At 46.2% G+C, this 12,498-nt stretch overlaps 1 long non-coding RNA gene across 1 annotated transcript; it reads right to left on the bottom strand.

Annotated features, from left to right (window-relative positions):
• Nucleotides 1–234: 234 nt before the first annotated feature.
• LOC128122523 (uncharacterized) lies at nt 235–12,404 on the bottom strand. Its single transcript, XR_008222454.1, has 2 exons — nt 11,022–12,404; nt 235–9,395 (listed from the first exon to the last, which is right to left on the bottom strand). It is a non-coding gene; the product is annotated as an uncharacterized LOC128122523 (long non-coding RNA).
• Nucleotides 12,405–12,498: the final 94 nt, after the last annotated feature.

Here is a 12,498-nt window from a genome sequence, read left to right as displayed (position 1 = left end):
TTCTCTGACCTACACACACACACACACACACACACACACACACACACACACACACACACGTTTAAATTTTTAAAAAGAAAAGAGGTGGCGTACTATCCTGGTTTGCTTTTCTCTTGCGGTGATAAAACATTCTGACCAAAAACAACTTGGGGAGGAAAGGATTGAATTTTGATTACAGGTTGTTATGCCCTGGGCGTGAGACCACCAAAGAGACCACCAGAGCCACGAACTCACCAAGATGCAACAGCAAGGTTTATTGAAGCAGTATAAGCCACGCAGCAGGGACCTTGTCAAGACATCCAACACAGTAGAGGCTGGAGGAGGTGCCCGCCCCTCTGCAAGCTCAGTTTTTAAAGGCAAAAACCACAAGGTTACATCATTTAGGGGTGCTAGTACGGGTACAATTCTGATTGGCTCAAGTTTTAGGGGCTTTTCAGAATTTCTGTGTTATCTTACTTTCTAGTTTTAACTTGTTGTTTGTCAAACTTTATAGACTACCTCTGGCATTGGGGCATTCTGTGGTTAATCAATTGTTACCAGATAGTCCTTCAAACATCCTGACTTTGTACTTTTGACCATCTCCGGCATTGGGGTATTCTATGGTTAATCAGTTGCTACCAGATGGCTCTTCAACATCCTGACTTTGTCCTGAGACCTATGTCAGCAGCTCTGAGAATTTTGAAACTCAGGCCTGTTTCAAGCTGGGGTGAGGGGCTTGCTTGAAATGAGGGTGTTTTGGTTCTTCAAGGTCATAGTCCATCATCAAGGGAAGTCAAGACAGGAACTCAAGCAGGAACCTGGAGTTGGGGCGGAATGCCTACTAGACTGCTTCCCTTGACTTGCTAAGCTATCTTCCTGACACAGCCCAAGCCCACCTGGCTACAGATGGCACCGCCCACAGTGGGCTACGCCCTCCTACATCAATAGGCAATTAGGAAAATGCTTCACAGACATGGCAACAGGTCAGCCTGAGAGAGGCAGTTTCTCAGTTGCTGGTTTACCCTCCTCCCAGCTGGTTCTAGGTTTGTGTCAAGTTGACAGCTGAAGCTAACTATGACGGTCACCCTGGAGCCACGGCAGTTCTTCCACCAGTCATCTCATGTAGTCTCTTGTTTAGCAGAGCCTCTGCTGTCCCTGCCCAGCAATAACAAACAGAAACTTGAAAAACAAGAACGAAAGATGCTCGGGGACAGAGTTCCTGGCTAGAATATCCGATGGAAGAGCAGCCTGGGCCACACCAGTGACGCTCAACACTCCCTAGTTGAAGTTAACCATGAACTGTAGCAATGGCAATGGTCCAGACAATAGGAGACTGGGGGAGGGGGAGCTGGAGCGCCTCCTTTTGGAAACCTCCACAATGGGGACACGGAGAAGATTCTTCTAGGTGCACATGATGAATCAGAGCAGAGCAGCTGGAGAGGTGGTTCTGTTGTGTCCCTTAAGCACCAGAAGATGGGCAGCTCATGCCTGCCATGGAGATGCACACCAGTAGGCACCACAGCTCTCAGTCAGTTCAAGAGACCTGAAAACATTCCACTCAAGTTCTACTTGAGACACCCTGAGCATGCTGTGTCTCTAAACATGAGGAAAAATGAAGCCAGAAAGGGAGTGTTTTCTTTGCAGTTCCGGAAAGTGTTTATCTCCCCACTAACCTTCTCTCTCTCTCTCTCTCTAATTTTGGCTTTGGGGCTACACACCTATAGAGGAGACACTGAGCACACCCTCTGCCAGCACCCACCCAGGAAAGGAAAAGCCCCTGAGAATATGGGTGGCCTGTGGAGCGGCACATTGTCACAGTAGCTTATTTCAACTTGAAACCGCTGTAAGCATAACCCTAATTTTCCATGGCCAATTCCAGTAACTCTCGAATCCAGTATTTTCTTCAAATGCCATGGAAGTGGTTAACTAACCTTGTCCCTTTTTGGTCTACAAGACACTTCAGAATGTTTAACAATTTACCGCTGTTTGGGGTTTCTTATCTGCAAACTGACAGCAGATTACAAATTTGTCAACAACACTATTGTCTCCTGTTAGTCCCTAGAATCAGGCCTGGATCAGTATGTTAAATGGGGGAAAGGGAGAAGAAAAACATTATAAAACAGGAGCAGGAACATTTGTAACCCCAGCTCTTGGGACAAAGAGGCAGGTAGATCAAGAGTTCAAGGTCATCCTTGAGTACAGAGTTTAAGACCAAAAATATTGTCCCAACAAAAGTGTAATTTTGTTGTTGTTGTTGTTATTTTGAGACATGGTCTCTTGGTGTGGTCCTAGTGGTCCACGAACTCCATAGATAGACCAGGGGGGCCTTGAACTCAAACAATCTGCCTACCTCAGCCTCCTGAGTGCTGAGATTAAAGACATGTACCATCACACTCAGGGTGAATTTTTGTTTGTTTGGTTGGTTTTTTGTTTTTGTTTTGTTTTGTTTTTTGAGACAGGATTTGAGTAGCCTTGGCTGTCCGGGAACTTGCTCTGTAGACCAGGCTGGTCTTGAGCTCTGAGATCCACCTGCCTCTGCCTCCTGAGTGCTGGGATTAAAGGTGTATGCCACCATTGCCCGGCTTTTTCATTTTTTCTTTTACATTGGTGTTTTGCCTGCATGTATGTCTGTGTAAGGGTGTCACATCTTAGAGTTACAGACAATTGTTACCTGCCATGTGGTTGCTGGGAACTGAACCGGGTCCTCTGGAAGAACAGTCAGTGCTCTTCTTATAAGTCTCTAGCCCCTTATGTGTATGTTTCTGTATCTGTATGAATGTATATCATGTTATTATGTGTGTGCAGGTAGCCTTGGAGCTATAGTACTAAGAACTGGGGTCTTCTGTAAGAGCAGTGTGTGGGTCCTTGGAAGTCCAGCTCCGACCTTTCCCTCCTTTTCTAGGGTTCTTAGGAGGAGGACAGAGGGGGATAAGAAAATATTAGAAAGAGAGACCTAGCCAACGAGAAGAAAGACAGAAACACAGGATAGCTTCGGAAAGACCTAGACCAATACCCAACAGCCTTCAGGCTTTATTCAAAAGGCTTTCTATAACATGCCAGGGGGAGAGGCAAAAGACTTCCCCCTTACAAGATCAAAGCACACCATACAGCCAAGGGTAGACCCTTCCAAACACCTGGTAAACACGCCCGTGGTCAAATCATCTCATTATGGAGCCCTGCTGAGTAAAGCAAGCTGAGATTCTCTGACCCTGAGTAGTTTGGGCCTCCACAGAGCAGCAAGTGCTCTTAACCACTGAGCCATCTCTTCAGCCCTAGGTAGGTGTCTGGTGTGTGTTTTATTTCTTACTCAGGCTCCTTGATCTCAGCATGTATCAGGAGTAAACCTTGACATCCCAGTTCTGCTGCTTCCACCTCCCAAGTGTCACTTGTGCTGGGAATGCTTGCTGTCTGTTCAGCACCAAGTCAGGTATGTATAAAATGGTGTGCAAAACCCCCTTCCTCTCTGCAACTTAACAGTTTAGCTCAAGCCCAGAAATGGAGAAAAGGGACTTCAGAGTGTGTTGAAGGCTCCACTAGAGTAGCTGCTGTTGTGGGATATTTGCACACTGTGTGAAGATCTATTGCTGTAATTGGTTTAATGAAGAGCTGAACGGTCAATAGCTAGGCAGGAGGTATAGGCAGTAGTTCCAGGCAGAGAGAAGAAGTGGGAGGAAATAACTGAAGCACAGGGGAGATCCAGGAGAGGCAGAGCAAGCAGGATGTACAGGAGGAGAGGTAACAGCCACAAGCCATGTAGCAAATGTAGATTAATATAAATGGGCCAATTTAAGTTATAACAAGCCTAAGCTATAAGGCGAGCTTTCATAAAATAAGAAATCTCTGTGTCATTACTGGGATCTGACTGGACAGCATTTTACACAAGCTGCTTGCTATTCCTAACTTCAAACATCCCACATTGGACATTGAGCCTAGGGCCTTGAATATGCTAAGCAAGTGACCTACAATTGAACTATGTTCCAGCCCTCCTTTTGTGTGTTCAGTCAGGGTCTCTTAGTGGTGGAGGCTGGCCTTGAACTCACATCATAGTCCAGTCAGACCTTGAACTTGCAATCTTCCCACTTTAGCTTCCCAAGCAGCTGAAAAGACAAGCCTGCACCATCAGGACAATTTTATACTGTATCTTAAACAACATTTTATTGAATAAAAGAGAAAATGTTAGTTCCTTAAAAGCATAAGGGAGGGAACATTAAAAGTTTCCAGGAACTTTACTTATGCTGTACGTATTTAAGTCTATACTGGTATATCTTAGTACAATGTACTTCTCACCAAGGCACAAATCAAGGAGGGAGAAAACGACTGAAAACCTGGATAAAGCTGGATGAAGGGTCACCATAGGCCTTTTACTTGGTACTCCTGAAAGAGACTGATCATGTTTTACCTATCTTTTAAATTTATTTTTTGCTGTGGGATGTTCTGTATGGCAAATGTGTTGCTGATTAGTCAATAAATAAAACACTGGCCATTGGCTAGGCAGGAAGTATAGGCGGGACAAGGAGGAGAATAAAGCTGGGAAGTGGAAGGCTGAGTCAGAGAGACACTGCCAGCCGCCACGATGAGAAACAGCATGTGAAGATGCCGGTAAGCCATGAGCCATGTGTCAAGGTATAGATTTATAGAAATGGATTAATTTAAGCTGTAAGAACAGTTAGCAAGAAGCCTGCCACGGCCATACAGTTTGTAAGCAATATAAGTCTTTGTGTTTACTTGGTCGGGTTTGAGTGGCTGTGGGACTGGCAGGTGAGAGAGATTTGTCCTGACTGTAGGCCAGGCAGGAAAACTCCAGCTACAATTGTTAATTATGTTTATGTGTGCCCATGTCTGTGTGTGGGTATGTGCATATGAGTTCAGGTGCCTGAGGGTGTCAAAGGCCCTGGAACTGGAGTTACAGCCGGTCATGAGTTGCTTGACATGGGAGCTGGGAACTGACCTCCCATTTGCCGGAAAAGCATTAAGTTCGCTCACCAGTTGAACCATCTTTCTAGCCCATATTTGTTTTTGTTGTTGCTGTTGCTGCTGTTTTTTTGCTTGTTTTGAGACAGGGTTTCATTTTATTTTTAATGGGGGGGGGCAGGTAGTGTGCACATAAGGCAGGTGACCAAGGAGGCCAGAAGTGGGTAAATATTTCTCCTATAATTGGACAAAAATCTCAGAGGCTGAATCAGAGAACATGAACGAGGAGAAAAATCTATTGGTATAATAGCCACAAAACCATTCTAATTCTGGTGATGCTTCATGTTTTGTGTGTGTGTGTGTGTGTGTGTGTGTGTGTGTGTGTGTGTGTATGTGTGTGCATGCTATGCATGTGCCGGTGTCTTTGGAGGCAAAAGAGGGCATCTTGATCCCTAAAGCTAGAGTTACATGTGGTTTTGAGTCACCCAATACGGGTGCAGGGAACACAACCCAGGCCGTCTAGAAGAGCAACAAGTACTCCCAGACACAATTAATACTGGGGTTTTTGTTGTTCTGGTTTTGTTTTTAGACAGATCTCATGTATCTCAGGCTGGCCTTGAACTCAATATATACAAAAAAAAAAAAAAAATGATCTTAAATGTTTGATCTTCCTGCCTCCACCTCCCAAGCTTTGAGACTACAAGCATGTGCCACCACACCCAGTTTTATGGGATGCAAGGGACTGAAGCTGGGGCTTTATCCATGTTAGGCGAGTACTCTACCAAGTGAACTACAAGGAGATCAACTTTGAATTTTTCAGTAGCACTGAAGGAAACAGAATTGAAAAATTCTTTTTGTTTTTCTTTCAAAACAGGGTTTCTCTGTGTAGTTTTGGTGCCTGTCCTGGATCTCGCGCTGTAGACCAAGCTGGCCTCGAACTCACAGAGATCCGCCTGTCTCTGCCTCCCGAGTGCTGGGATTAAAGGTATTCACCACCACTGCCCAGCCAAAATTGGAATTTTTTACACCTTTAAAATAGCAGTATAGCCGGGCGGTGGTGGCGCACGCCTTTAATCCCAGCACTCGGGAGGCAGAGCCAGGCGGATCTCTGTGAGTTCGAGGCCAGCCTGGGCTACCAAGTGAGTCCCAGAAAAGGCGCAAAGCTACACAGAGAAACCCTGTCTCGAAAAACCAAAAAACAAAAAAAAAAAACAAAAAAAAAAACAAATAAAATAGCAGTATGTATTACTAAAACTTTGTGGGGTGGGGTGGTACAATCATACGTACCAGGCACTCATTTTACTGAATGTCTTCCTTTCCAGGTTCAGCTGTTGACTGCTGCATCACCTGCCAGACTGTTAAAACTTGCTCCTCTCTACTGTGGCTGCACCATGGACCCCATCTTCACACAGATTTCCTACATCTAAAATCCTCAACTCCTAGCCAGGTGGTGGTGGCAGAGCGAGATCTAGGACAGGCACCAAAGCTAAACAGAGAAACCTTGTCTCGGAAAACAAAAACAAACAAACAAACAAACAAACAACAAAAAACAAATCTTCAGCTCCACCTGCATCATCACCTTAGCTCTAAGGCTTCCATTATATTTAAACACACTATGGTTAGAGTTACCCTGCAGCTTCATAGAGCCCGATGACTCTGTAGTTTTCCTTTCCCAACTTATCAGACACTTGCTAGCCTTATATCTTATATGACTGGGCCTGGACATCACAGGCATGAAGACCTGGTCTACACTTCAACTAGACTAAAGTTTCTCAAGCTCAGAATTAATACTTTGAACAAGATAATTCTTTGGGGTTGAGGGGCTGTTCTGTGTGTTGTCAGATACTTAATGTCTCAGGATTCCAGTTAACAGAGATACACTTGCCTCCTCCACCAGTTATGACAGCATCAAATGTCTCCAGACACTGCAAAACGTCACCTGTGGGGACATTCAAAAATCATCCCCATAGAGCTAGAGAGTTGGCTCAGCAGTTAAGAGCCCCGGCTGCTCTTCCAAAAAAACCCAGGTTCTATTCCCAGCACCCACATGGCAGGCAACTCACAACCCTCTGTAACACCATTTCCAGGGGATCCCACACCCTCTTCTAGTCTCTTTGGGCATTGCACACACAGACACAAATATAAGCAAAACATCCATCACATTAAAAAAAAATTGTTTAAATATCCAATTGAGAACCACTGGTGTAAATGCAAGCCCTGTAGACTTAGTAGTGTAGACTAAGGCCCTATAGCCAGAACATGGCCTTGGTGTTCACAGTGTTCAGGGGAAGGCCAGCCTGGTCTAGCCAGAACCTTACTAACAGTATCCATAGCATCTGTGAATTAACAGATAAAATGCTCCACTTCTCCAGCTCTCAGAGTAGAGGCAGCAGGATCCCCTCAATATTTTTTAAATGTTAGAGCTGTTATGTCCAGTTGAGAAAACAAGGTCCATAAGTGACAGAGCAGATACAAAATCAAGATCTCGGAACTAAATAATAAAAGTAACTGCAATAGGGCAATGGTTTCATTGCTTAGATTTTATGAAGAATCACGAACAAAGTCCAGTTTCTCTGCTCTTAACCTAAAGAGATGACTTGAGAAGCTGGGCAGTGGTGGTGCACGCCTTTAATCCCAGCACTCAATTCTGGGGGCAAAGGCAGGTGAATCTCTGAGTTTGAGGCCAGCCTGATCTACAGAGAGTTCCAGGACAGGCAGGAGAACACAGAGAATTCCTGTCTTGAAAAACCAAAAACAGAGAGAGAGAGAGGAGAGGGGGGAAGGAGGGAGGGAGAGAGGGAGGGAGAGGGAGGGAGAGGGAGAGAGAGGGAGAGGGAGAGAGAGAGACAGAGACAGAGACAGAGACTGAGACTATTATCAGGACAAAATTCTGACTCTTTAGGAAGAAACACATTCCTCACTAGTGATCCTTGCCTATCTAGGGTTTCTGTCTACTACTTAAACTTTCAAAGCCAAGACTCTGAACCTATGCTGATCCCTCTATCTGGAACACCCTTCCTTTGACATTTAAAAATAAGTCTGTGAAGCTGACCATGAAGATTAGAATCTTTTACAGGCCAAGTCCTCAACATGGTGCTGAAAATACAAAATGTGGGCAGAAACAGACCAATGCTATCCCCAGGACACTCATAAAGGAAGCCCTAAGAGTCCCGTAAGTAGTCACTGAATTTAGGATCAGTGACTACAAGCATGGCCATGAGAGCACCAAAGGAACCTGACCTTAACCTGGGGGTCACTGAGCACTTCCCAGCAACCTCAGGAAAGATCCAAGGAAGTTTAGTTTTAGCTATGAGAAGGGAGGGTAGGCTATGGAGGGCTTTCTAGGCAGAAAAGTAATGTATAAGGGCTTGTGTGGAGGAAAATGATGAGTGGGAGAAGCAGAGGAAGATTCATGCGACCACACAGGGGCCTGACAAAAGCAGTCACTAGGAATCTGCATAGCCAGGAGAAGGCTGGTTGATTCTGACCACATACCTGTCAGTCCCTCGGTTATCTACAGAGCCCCCACCTCCAGAGTAATGAATGCTGGCAAGAATGGGTGGAGCCCAAGATCACAGAGCTCCAGACAGCCTGAAGAGCTAGCATACACTGGCATATACTGGGTGGGTCCTGAGGGTTTCTACAAAACAGAGAATGACTTTCCAATGTCTCAAGGGCTACTTCCCTTGTGTGGAATGGAAGCAGTTCATGAGCTCAGACACATGGTGAAGCACAGCTGAACTTCAGGACAGGAACGGTGAACACAGCCAGGAAGGGTTCTGCCAACATGGTATGGGCCAACCCCGAATTTTTTCCCAAAACCAAATTAGGGTGTGGGGGGAGTGGGGGGTGTCCAGTAGGCTTTCCATCTCCACATGGCTAGAAGAATGACCAGGGGTGAGAAAGGAGCTGGAGTCATTCATTCCCAACATTTGCAGACTTATTTTGGGAGGAGCATGGCTAATACTCAACCATCCTGTGGCTGAGAGGTGGCTCTGACAGAAGGAGCTGGGAACCCTCACTGACCTCGAGTCAAATGTACGGATTCTTCCCTCAGAAGCAGGGTTTCCTGGCCCCAACTAGGCAGGAGCATTTGCTGATGCTGGTAGGGAGCTTCAGAAAATAAGTGATGAAGGGATGTTCAACTCCAGTGAGTGAGGAGCAGGCAAGGTGGCCCCTCTGCCCCTCAGGCCCATGCCCCAAGCTACACCTCAAGAAATCTCCAATATTACAAGGTGACTGGCTAGGCTCTGTTGTCCTCCAGCAACCATCATGGTCGGTACACATCCTCTTTGGTTCCTGTGAAGGAACTGAAGGAAGACTTGCAAAGGAAATCCCAATCCTTTTGAGTCTGGCTGTCCAAAAATCCCTGTTTTATGGGTGGCATCACCATCTCAGCCAACATGAAATCCAAAACGACTACTAAATTCTCCCTGTAGGGGCTTGAATTGCAGGAAGGATGACGGCAGCTTCAGGTCTCAAGCCTCAGTCGGGGTCTCATGATCCTAGGAACAACAGAGATAGAGCAAAGTCATGGTAGGCAGGAACTCTGTGGAAGGCAGAGTCTCTGTGGGCAACGCTGCCCAACACATACATCCCGCCCCAACCTCCAGCTTCTGGGAAAAAGATCTGCAGCAGTCCTATCTCAGGCAGCCCCGGAAGGTCTGGGAAGGGTTCACTGAGCTAAATCCCCAACCCCTGGAAGGGCTCATTTTAAACTCAGACTTCCAGTGCTAGCTCAGAGATGCTGATTCCTTGGGACACCCTAGGCAGAGATCAAGAAAAAAGAACAGACATCAGGGCTTGGTGGAACATGCTTATAATTTTAGTACTAGGAAGATAAAAGTCAGCCATGTATTTCCCTCTGTTGGGCTAAAACTCTACTGTTTAAATGGGGCTCTGTTTTGGATCCTTCCAGGCTGTTCTGCTATTGTCTGAACCATAGGTTTGGGGTTGAATGGAAGCTGATCTGGCCTTTGAATGACAGTTCCCTTTAGCCCGACATTCCTGGCCTCTGGAGTGAGTGGAAACTCTCTCGAGGGGGTATGATGTCATGGGCTAACCAAGAGTAGAGGACATCAAGACCCTTGAGTGCCTTCAGGCTAGTGGGAGAAGGTCTTTTGTCTCACAGGAGGGTTAGATCTCACTGTTTTAAGGGACTTCCCTGCCTAATAACTTTAGCTTAGTGGAAATTAACTTTTTTTTATTACCTTCAATAAAATGCTGTACTATCAAAAAAAAAAGCTACATGGTGACACCTTGTCTTAGGAAGGAGACGTAGAGAGGAAAAGAGGGAGGTAAGGGAGGAAGGAGAAAAAAGAAGGAAGAAAAGAGTCTGGTGGTGTAGCTCACTGGCAGCATGCTTGTCTACCAAGACAGAAAGCCTGGATTCAATCCCCAAGACCAGAGGAAAAGAGAATGACACTTTTTCAAATGGAAATAAATGTCGAGCAGTTTATAACGAGGAGGCTAGTATATGGATGTGGTGGTTCACCTCTCTATTTACCAAGAGCAGTTTATAACGAGGAGGCTAGTATATGGATGTCGTGGTTCACCTCTCTATTTACAAAGAGCAGTACAGAGAGACAGAAAGGTGCTAGCATGGACCACTTAACGGGCAGCAAACGGGTTATAGGGTGAGTAAGAACAGGTGACTTCCGGGACCACCAGAGAAACAAAACAATGGCTCAAGACTTGGAAAAAGGAAAGGCAGTCAGTTGGGTTTACCATGGATATACAACATTACATACAGGTGATATACAACCTTAGGATCCTAAAAAGGCACTCATCAGGTTGTACAGGAACACATCCAGGACAGCACCCTGTGTAGTCCACAAAGTGACTGCGGGGAACCCAGGGAGGCTGCAACAGGCCAGAAGAGCAAGTGATCTCAAGTGAGAAGCCCTAGCCTTTGCACACCTGGGCAAACAAAGGGAGCAGCAGCTTTGCCACTATACCCACCCAACACAGCCCTTCCTTTCCAGATGCCTTCCAACGCACCTTGCGAAGGACCTACCCTAATCCTGTGCCAACCATCACTGCTCAGTCCTCAGATACCAGCCAAGAACCTTGTTCCCACATGCCCACAAGAGATCGCTTTCACATATGCCTGTCTTTACTCCAAACTTCACCTTTGTTTTTGTTTTTCAAGACAGGGTTTCTCTGTGTAACAGTCCTGGCTGTCCTGGAACTCACTTTGTAGACCAGGCTGGCCGCGAAGTCACTGAGATCTGTCTGCCTCTGCCTCCCGAGTGCTGGGATTAAAGGCATGCACCACCACCGCCCGGCCCAAACTTTGCTCTTAACCACACTGCCTTTCTCTGCCACAAGATGTAAAATGCAAACAAAACAAAATGGCCATCTGGCTTCTTTCTCCTGTTCATAGCAATATTCTAAGCCTAAAGTGCTTAGAAGTGCTCCCTATATTCTATAGCATTTACTCGATAAACAATGCTCTGGGCATTTCTTTGTCTATTCCTCTTTGGCTTTATTTCTTGTTTTTCCTTTTCTTTTCTTCTTTTGATTTTTCTGCGTAGCCCTGGCTTTCCTGGATCTCGCTCTGTAGACCAGGCTGGCCTCGAACTCACAGAGATCCGCCTGGCTCTGCCTCCCGAGTGCTGGGATTAAAGGCGGGCTCACAACCAAAACTACGTGTCTTTTAGTTCACATAGATATTAGTGGTTGCTACCATCCTGACCGGTGCTCCTTTTTAAAAATATCTGAACTGAGCGAGAAGTCAAGTCACCTGCAGCCAAGGCCACATGGCAGGAGAGAAAGCTCCCGACTTCCACCTGCGCGCTGTGGCAAGCACAGGCGCACTCACACTCACATAATATTTTAAAACATAAAATTATAAAATCTGAGGCCAGATCTCTGACGTTAGGGGGACACTACATATTTAAGCAAGTGTTGAGAGGAAGATCATCAAGTTGCCAGGTCAACTGCGTTCCTCTGCTTCCTGTCCAGGAACACTTCAGGGTTACACAACACAAACTAGCTGGCTTTTCTGTGGAGTGGTCAGAACCACAGAAAGGGATTCCAAGAGGAATCCTCCGAAATCTGAACCTAGTACTTCCTCTCTAGCCGCGCCGGGCGACCTCGGCCTATAATCCCAGAATTTGGGAGACAGAAGCTGGAGGATCAAAATCACCCTTGGCTACAAAGCCAATTTAAGACTATCCTTCATTACAGAAAACCTTGTCTTAAAACCAAACAAGGCCAGATGTGGTGACACACGCCTTTAATTGCAGCTCTAACTGTACTTCCTTAAGTCATGGCTAAAGTCGCTGTCGCCAACCCAGGAACCGAACACCAAGCGGAAAGGGCGGAGCTCCGTCTCTGCCACGTAGAGGGGGTGGGGAGAGGAGCCGCAGCGGTGTGGCAATGAGCGGGTCGCCTCACTTTTTCTGCTTCTACAGCACGTTCTAATCTGCCGAGGAGCCTTTTTAAAAACCTGATACACCTGGCTTCAGAATGCATTCGTACAGCGCTGGCAAATTGTGTTCCGTGGCAGAACAAACGGCAATGCGGCGACTTACCTCACCCAGCTCCTCCCACTACCTAGTGCCGCCATCTTTGGGCAGCAGTGAATCATGGGAATCCCCGCCT

The sequence above is a fragment of the Peromyscus californicus genome, unplaced genomic scaffold (genome assembly GCF_007827085.1).
Source record: "Peromyscus californicus insignis strain IS unplaced genomic scaffold, ASM782708v3 Scaffold_3__1_contigs__length_106647218, whole genome shotgun sequence".
Taxonomy (NCBI): Eukaryota; Metazoa; Chordata; class Mammalia; order Rodentia; family Cricetidae; genus Peromyscus; species Peromyscus californicus.
This window is presented reverse-complemented; position numbering and strand designations above follow the sequence as displayed.